The 8,656-nt window shown below is 47.0% G+C and overlaps 1 pseudogene; it reads left to right on the forward strand.

Annotated features, from left to right (window-relative positions):
- Positions 1–4,729: 4,729 nt before the first annotated feature.
- LOC136543189 (uncharacterized) lies at positions 4,730–8,301 on the forward strand (annotated as a pseudogene).
- The last annotated feature ends 355 nt before the right edge of the window (positions 8,302–8,656 follow it).

Raw genomic sequence — 8,656 nt, forward strand, 5'->3', positions numbered from 1 at the left:
TATAAGGAATTAGAAATAGTTTTCTAATTTCATTTTTGAGCTGATCTTTGGTAAATTAGGTTCCTAAAATTATGCTCTATCTATTAGTGTATTTAGATAATATATATACATGTTGATACCAGGAGCTATTAAATCATTTGAGAGCGCACAATATTATTAGGTTATATATTGTATGAATTTTTGTGGTAATTGGTGATAGCTTTAGTCCTAAAATTTTTATGGTAGCTTCACTGTATTATTATGTGCTCACTGTAATTTTTGTAGCTTTAGAATAAACAAAACATTAGGATAGTTAAATGCTCTTTGTTTCAATATACATTAAATCATTAGTAGAAATAATGATATATCCTTAATTGGCCAAGCTAAGGGTTTGTTAGTTGAATCCAACACCTTCTTTGATGAAGATGATAGTTAGCTTAGTACCTTAGTCATTAGAGCTAGCTTAGTAGCTTAGTATGCGTATTCTTAGTTTAAGAGTTGCTGTTGCCTAAATGCTAAGTGTTGCATCATCATCGCATGTATGTAGAGAACGAGTTGGTGGAGATCGTGACCACTGGCGATCATGAGTTCGAGGAGATCGTCAAGGGGTACGAGGAGGAGATTCTCGTACAGGAGGAGGTCTCGGAGCCACCACTAACTCTCAGCTAACACCGCGTCTGCCCATGGCAAGCCCCTATGCATTACCCCTTATTTTTTATAATCACTGAATATATATATGTGATGTGTATTTATGTTATAGGAATTTTATGAAAACCACATGCATAGATATATCTGTCCTATGAGTCTTACTAGTGCAGGTTTGAGTAGATACTATGCTTAGGTTTTCGACAGCATGAGTAACCTGTAGTTACTCACAATAAGTGATTATTATGTTTACTCTCATGATAAAATAATGAATAGAAAAATGGAGACAGGGTAAGGATATGGTATGTGTATTGGTGGGTGTAACAGGTTGTGTCCCGCGGCCAATGGAGCTTACCTTGGTTACACTATTTTCTCTATCCGTGTCGATTAAGTACCGTCCGTTGCTGTGGATGGTAGTCAGGTTACAGACTTATTATCCTGAGCACATGCCTACTTTTGGGAGCGGGAAGGCTCGTTACACTTTTGTCGTGGGTTTCGGCTCTTTCTAGACTGACTGATTGGAGGCGGGGAAAGGTAGAGGTCTAAGCACCATACTAAGACTGGGTCTCAAGTGTGGGGGCTTGGAGTCCAAGTTTGGACGGGTACTTGGACCCCATGATAGGAGTGGAATGGGTTGGTCTTCTTTGTGCCTGGGGCACAAATGGGGCGTGTATTTCGGGGTACCCAGCTGGAATACCTTGGTTCGCAAATCGTCGTTTCCATGAGACGATACGACTTGACTATGGTCTAGCACCGTAGTAAGAACTGAAAGATGAAAGATGGTGAAATGGTTCCGATTGCTCAACCCTTGCTTTGAAAGTAGAACAGGTGCTTACCTAGATGGTTAGCTAATGAAGTAATCATGACTGCCAATAAAACTTGACTGTAAGGATGAACTATTAGTAATGCTTTCCGCAAATAAAAAGAAAACAACAAAACCATATTGCCTATCATATCATTGAGAGTCGGGAAACTATTCCCACTAGTCGGGTAAGTCTTGCGAGTACATTATGTACTCAGGGTTTATTTTACCCATGTTGCAGGTGCGGCTTGAGGAGTAGCTCTTGTGTGGAGGATTCTTCTGGTGGGCACAGACGGGTCCTTGTATCGTTTCTAGTATATGTTTATTTTTATTCCGCTGTTTAATTATCACACTCTAAAATCTGGTATTATAATAAATAATTTCCAAGAACTCTGGTTATATGAAATATACTAAGTATTGTACGCTCGTACTCATTTTTGGATTCTAAATGTAAAACGTGGATTGTTTCGAGTTCTCCTTTGGGGTGTGCTCGACGGAACTGTCCAATGTAGCCCCCTTTCGAGGTGCTTAGTATCTAGTGGAAGACGAGCACCTTTAAAAACGTGTTATTTCGGACGGTTCTGCCACACCCTAACAGTGTTTGCTTGTAGACTGTATATACTATTTGGATTCGATTCCTCCATCATCGGATAGATTTGTTACCATATTTTTTGACCAAATGGATAAGATAGATTACTTAATTATAGATATAGGTTGAATGCTCATGATAAATACATTGGTTTTTGAAGATCGGTTGGTCAGAGTCATAACATATTTTTATTTTATTTAAAATAGAGTATAGATTCTAGGCTAAATTGTTATGTACTATAATGACATAAAAAGTCATTGCTGATGCACAACGACAATCAAGATGTTAAATTTATTATATGAAAGAATTAATTTTTATGTAGTACTATTACTTTATAAAACACAAAACACTTACAATTAAATTACCAGTGTTGATATAGCATAATATCTTAGTTAATGTATAATAAAATGATTTAAATAATAATGGTTACTAATTTATTTGTTGTAATAACTCATATTACTATTTACACGTGATTTAGTGTTTGTTTATTTATTTATTAAAATAGATTACCAGTATTGATATCCACAATGTTTTAGTTAACGTATAGTAAAATTATTAAAAATAATAGTGGTTATCAATTTATTTGTCGTAATAACTTATATTAGTATGTGCATGTAGATTTATAGATATTTTTATTTATCATAATAACTTACAAATTTACTGTATATTATCTTTGTTAGTGACATATGTGAGTAATTTAGATGCAAACTTAGGGATACATTGCATTATCTTTCATAATGACAGACGCGGGTAATTTAGATACAACTTTAGGAGTTATTTTGAATTATAGTTTATAAAAACGACAGATGTGCAAAATTTAGATGTAAAGTTAGAGGGTTATTTATGTATTTTTATAATAACATATGTGGATAATTTTTCTTATAAAATATAATATATTGCATAGCTATTATCATTTGTTTAATGGGACGCTGCGTGGTTATGTATGCAAGAGGACGGCCTAATAGAAGGTTGACTTGGGAGGGCAAGAAAAGATGCATTTTGTTACTTCGAATTTGTGTTCATATCATACAGTAAAGAATGAAATGATTTTTTATCTTTCACATCCCCTGCGACGGTGTGGCCGTTCACCCTTGTTTTTTATCTTACGACTTTTCCAGCTCACGCTCTTGGCACCTCAAAGAAAAAGCTTTGGGCGAGGTTAGCAGTGCGCCGCGGCGGAGGCCCCTGCGATCCGTCTGGATGGAATCTGCAGGAGCTCTTAGTTTTGTTGGCCTTCATAGATTGCCCCAGAATTTTATTAATAGATTACCTAACCGTGGACGTGGGCGTATTGCCATAATTTTATTAGTAACTAACCGTGAGCGTTTTTCTCCGAATTGTCTAGGTTTTTTCTCATAAAAATGAGATATTAGTCGAATTTTTAATCTATGATGGCAGATGTGGGTAATTTCCTAGTAGAAAATAAAATAGATCAAATGGTTATGGATGACTAGAGGATTTCGACTTGATGGCTAGATGTTTCTAATTAATGTGAGAATTTCTAGTATTATTTTTTTTCTTAGCGCATCCGGTGAGAACTAATGTGGAGCCTCCGTTGAGGCCTCAAATTGGTAATAGTAACATATATTCCACGCATGCATTGGTAATAAACTAATAACCCAAGCATTTGTTACAGACTTGCAGTACATTTATCTAGTACTGCTAGTGGGAATCAAAAATTAAAGTACTACTAAACTAACTAACCCACGATGTATTCATCCGCAGGTGTTGGTGGAATCGCCACAGCGACTTCATGGCGGAGATGGTGTGTTCAGCCCTTGTTCACTACCGAAAACGTTAAATTTGTCGAGTGTTTTTATGTTTGTCGAGTGCATTCTCTTGGGCACTCGGCAAACAAGTTCTTTGCCGAGTGGTCCGCTAAAAACACTCGGCAAAAAAAAAACACTCGGCAAAGAGGGAGTTTGCCGAGTGTTTTTTTTTTGACACTCGGCAAAGAAATAAAATCTTTTTTCTGAGAAAGAAGGAGAAGAAAAAAAAATGAAAAAATACTTTTCCGAGTGCCCAGATCTAGGACACTCGGCAAAGCAAAAAAAATCTTTTTTTCTGGGAAAGAAGGAGAAAAAAATGAAAAAAAACTTTGCCGAGTGCCCAGATCTAGGACACTTGGCAAAAGGAAAAAAACTTTTTTCTAGGAAAGAAGGAGAAGAAAAAAATGAAAAAAAACTTTGCCGATTGCCCAGATCTAGGACACTCGGCAAGGAAAGAAAATATTTTTTAACCGGCCCTAGCGGACGCCCCTCACCTCCCCCTTCTTCTTCCCCCGCTATCGCCCCTCCCCTCCCTCCCCTCCTCCCTCTTCGGCCCGGCGTGCCCCTCCCCTCCCTCTCCGGCGCCCCTCCCCTCCCCCTTCTTCTTCCCCTGACGGCGCCCCTCCCCTCCCCCTTCTTCTTCCCGTGGGCGCCCCTCCCCTCCCCATTCTTCTTCCCCAGACGGCGCCCCTCCCCTCCCCCTTCTTCTTCCTGCGGGCGCCCCTCCCCTCCCTCCTTCCCTGCCTCCTCCTCAGATCATCCCGCCCGCGCCCTCTCTCCGGGGCCGCCGCGCCGATCCCCTCCCTCCGGGGGGCCCTTCACGGCCGCGCACGTGGCAGCCCAGCCCCTCCCGTCTATGGCGCAGGGCAGCTCGGCCCCTCCCGGCGATGCGGAGCAGCGGCAACAGCGGGTGGCGGTGCAGATCCGCCCTCCTCGCCTCCCTCCATGGCTCCACCGGCGGGTGGCATCGCGGATCCGGTGGGATGGAGCCACCACGGCGCGGATCCAGCGGAGAGGTGTCTTCCGGCGGCGGATCCGGTCGGTTGGATCCCGGTGGCAGTGGATCCGGCGACAGGCTCCACGGCGAGCAACGCGGCAGCGATGGCCCCTCCCGTCCCCTTCTTCTTCTCCCGGTTGGATCCGGCCCTCCCTCTCCCGGATCCGGCCGGTGGCGGTGGGCGGCCTGGTGTGGTGGTGGTGGCGGGGCGTGGTGTGGTGGTGGTGGTGGTGGTGGGCGGCGTCGGGGCGTGGTGGTGGTGGCCGGCGGCTGTGGTGGTGGTGGCGGCTATGGTGGTGGTGCCGCCGGCGACTTGTTTTTTTTCCCCGAAAAATGTTTGCCGAGAGTTTTTTTGGACTCGGCATAGTCTTTGCCGAGTGCCCGACGATTGACACTCGGCAAACAGCTTTTTGTCGTTAAAACCTATGCCGAGTGTAACGGCAAACGCTTTGACGAGTGTTTTTGGGGCTTTGCCGAGTACCCAGCTCCTGTATCCGGTAGTGGTTCAGGAGACCGTGAGTAGAGGCGTTTCCTTTGCGTTGGGCAAGCGCGAGGAGAAGGCATCCCAAGGCTACTTGATGGACTTGAGATGGCCGTCATGAGTTTGCGCTGGAGAGGGCCAAGGAGCTGCCCATCAGGCACGTCTCTCTGCTTGGCCGCAGGAAGCAGATCAAGTCTGTGTACGTTGAGGCTATGGAACTGCTCCACAAGCACAAGCAGCAGCAGGCGGTGCCTGCAGGACAGCAACTGGAGGTTGCACACGGGGCAAAGCGCAAGCGATGGGTTCTTTGTAGTGCTAAGAACATGTCCATCACATCTTCTTTTGCTGCCTTGAGCACGGATGATTTTCGAAGATTTGAATGGTATGCAGATTGTGCCGGCAGGTTTGTGAGGGATGTGGAGTCTTGGTGTTCACTTCATCACTACACCTTTTGCAATCCTATTGTCAGGCACCTTCTTGAAGGGAAAACTCTCCGGTATTATTTGAAGCAAGGAAACCTGTTACGACATTTCTACCACTACTACACAAACTTTACTGGAGGCGGACGTTTTCGGTTTTCTGCGGCGGGCAAAGCCGTCCGCCGCGGCCTAGAGGCCATGGTAAATCGTGGCTTAACCGCGGCGGGCGGCCTTGCCCGCCGCGGTTAATCGATTTACCGCGGCGGGTACGTTAGGATGCCCGCCGTGGTTAATCGTTTAAAAAAACAAAAAAAACCAAGAACCCGCCGGCGAGCCCATTCTCGAGCCCATCAACGAGCCCGTCCCAGCCCAATACTGGAGCCACTGCACCTCGCTGGATCCGCCGCCGGGGTCTCCTCCTTGCCGGATCTGCGCCGACGCCGCTTGTTGGGGCCGTCTTGCCATGGATCCATGCCGCCGCCGTGTGGATCCACGTCGCGGGAGCAGGGAGTCGACGCGGCCGGCCTGGATCCACGCATCCACCCTGGATCCGCTGTCGTGTGGATCCACGTCGCAGGGAGTCGATGCGGCCGCCTGGATCCACCGCCGTGTGCCCGTCCCTGCGCCGCGCAACACCTTGCCTATGAAAGAGAGAGAGATGAGGGAGGACTGAGAGGAGAGAGAGGGTGGGAGAGAGAGGGAGAGACATACCGGGCGCCCTGGATCCACCACAGACGCTGCCGCGCGGGCCTCGCCGAGCGCGCCTCGCTGCCACCCTGCCTCGCCGAGCGCCTCCGCGCGCGCCTCGTCGAGCCGAGCGCGCCTCGCCGCCGCCCTGCCTCGCCTCGCCTCACCGAGCGCTGCCGCGCGCGCCTTGCCGAGCCGAGCGCCGCCAGGGAGAGGAGGGGAGGGGGCGCGTCGCCGGGGAGAGAGGAGCGGAGGGAGGAGGGCCGCCGGGAGGAGTGTAGGGCAGGGGAGAGAGAGTGGTGCGGCGCAAGAGAGGAGGGGTAGGGCAGGGGCGAGGGAGAGAAGTGTGGTGCGGCGCTGAGGACTCACAGTGAAACCCTAGGCTCTTGTATATATACGTGACCTCGGAATTGGACCGTATTTGGGCTCTGAATCGGGCAGTATTTACTGCGGCGGGCCTTATAAAATGCCCGCCACGGTAAATCGATTTACCGTGGTGGGCAAAAGTGCCCGCTGCGGTAAATAAAAAATACCCGCCGCGGTAAATCGTGGGATTTACCGCAGCGGGCAAAAATAGGTGCCCGCCACGGAGTGCAAAAGTGCAACGCTGCGTAAAATCGTTTATGTAGTAGTGTACATCTGGCCCACGTATTCTGATAAGCGTGGTGTGGAGGCTGTGCTGAGATAGCGTTATGAGGTTAGCACGTATTTCAGTCTGGTATTGTTCCTACGACTATCGAAAAGCACGGACATAGTTGGGGTTGCTATATATCAAAGGCTTACAATTATTGACATATAAATTCAAACTTGCGGCTCAATGTGCAATGGGAGAACTCACCATGCTATCTAATTTACAAGACATTGCCCATTCGTATGGGCCACCATGGGTGGGCTTTCAAGAGCGGCATATCGAGCTCACACAACTTTGTCGCACTGCCCCGGCATGTTGCAGAAGAAGTAGGCACGGACTTTGTGCTAACAACAACATGTCGTCAGAGTTATCAGACATTCCCAGAGCAAGTTATTCTTTGGGGCTTTCAGTGCTAACTATGTACCAGCACTGGAGCCCAGCAGATCGTCGTGCAGCTGCTCATTTGATGTGGTGGGCAGAAGCAAGAGCAGAAGAGGTGCTGACAGCTATCTTCGCCCCTCATGATGCGATTGCAACGGGAGACAGTTATGCACTCGAAATCATCGGAGACGTCAAAGAGTATAGAGATGCTAGTAGCCCTGGGCAAATTTTACCGAGAACCGAGAACCGAACCGAAGAACCGAGGAACCGAACCGAACCGAAATCTCTGTTCCCTGTTCGGTTCCCATTTCCTAAGAACCGAAATTTGTTCGGTTAATTCGGTTCCTCCCCTCGGTTAACCGAACTACCCGCGGAACCGAACTCCCGCCTCCCGGAGACCCGGAGTCCCGGTGCCCCCCTGTGACGTCCGACCTCCCGCGACCGAACTAACCGAAACTCCCGCGACCTCCAGTGACCGAACCATGTTACCGACCGAAGCCGGAGTTGTTCGGTTAGTTCGGTTCGGAACCGGAACCGGAACCGAACCGAACTAACCGAAGCCGAATTTCGTCGGTACCGATTTTTTGGAAGAACCGATCGGTACCGACTTTTCTGGGAACCGAAGAACCGAGGAACCGAGAATTCGGTTCGGTTCGGTTCGGTAGTACCGAATGCCCAGGGCTAGATGCTAGCATACAGCATGTGGCCGAGGCACTAAAATCAAACGCAATCAGTTATTTCTTCGGACAGCCAGAGCTGAAAGAGTACAACATATTTTGGCGCTCTAAACATGGTGGTGCAGGTTTTGGGGTGAAAAAGGCAAGCATGGAAAAAACAGGTGCGCCTAAAACCAGGAGGTACAATACACGTACGAGGAAGCACAAGGAGAAGTCGCCACCCAACCAACACAAGCCCATGTGAGCTATAGTTAGTGTGGTGTCCAGTATTAGGTTGGATCATTTGTAGTAATATACGGCACTACTCCATTATTTGTAACATGCACATGCCTACTGCTTGAGAAATAAAACTACTTTTTTTGCTGCCAACTGTATGAAAATTTCCCTTGTACACGACTTGACATCCGATACAATAGAATTAATACTAGTGCTTATATTACCGAATTCTGTCTCTAGAACCAGTTTTAGGACGGTTTTTGATCCAACTGCAGCTACAAAAAAATGAGACTGACTTTAATATTGTTTCTGTAGTAGTGTAAACTTAACTACAGACCCGGTGATTAGTATTTTGAGACAGATTGAGTATAGGATATATTGTA

This window comes from Miscanthus floridulus, chromosome 3 (genome assembly GCF_019320115.1).
Source record: "Miscanthus floridulus cultivar M001 chromosome 3, ASM1932011v1, whole genome shotgun sequence".
Taxonomy (NCBI): Eukaryota; Viridiplantae; Streptophyta; class Magnoliopsida; order Poales; family Poaceae; genus Miscanthus; species Miscanthus floridulus.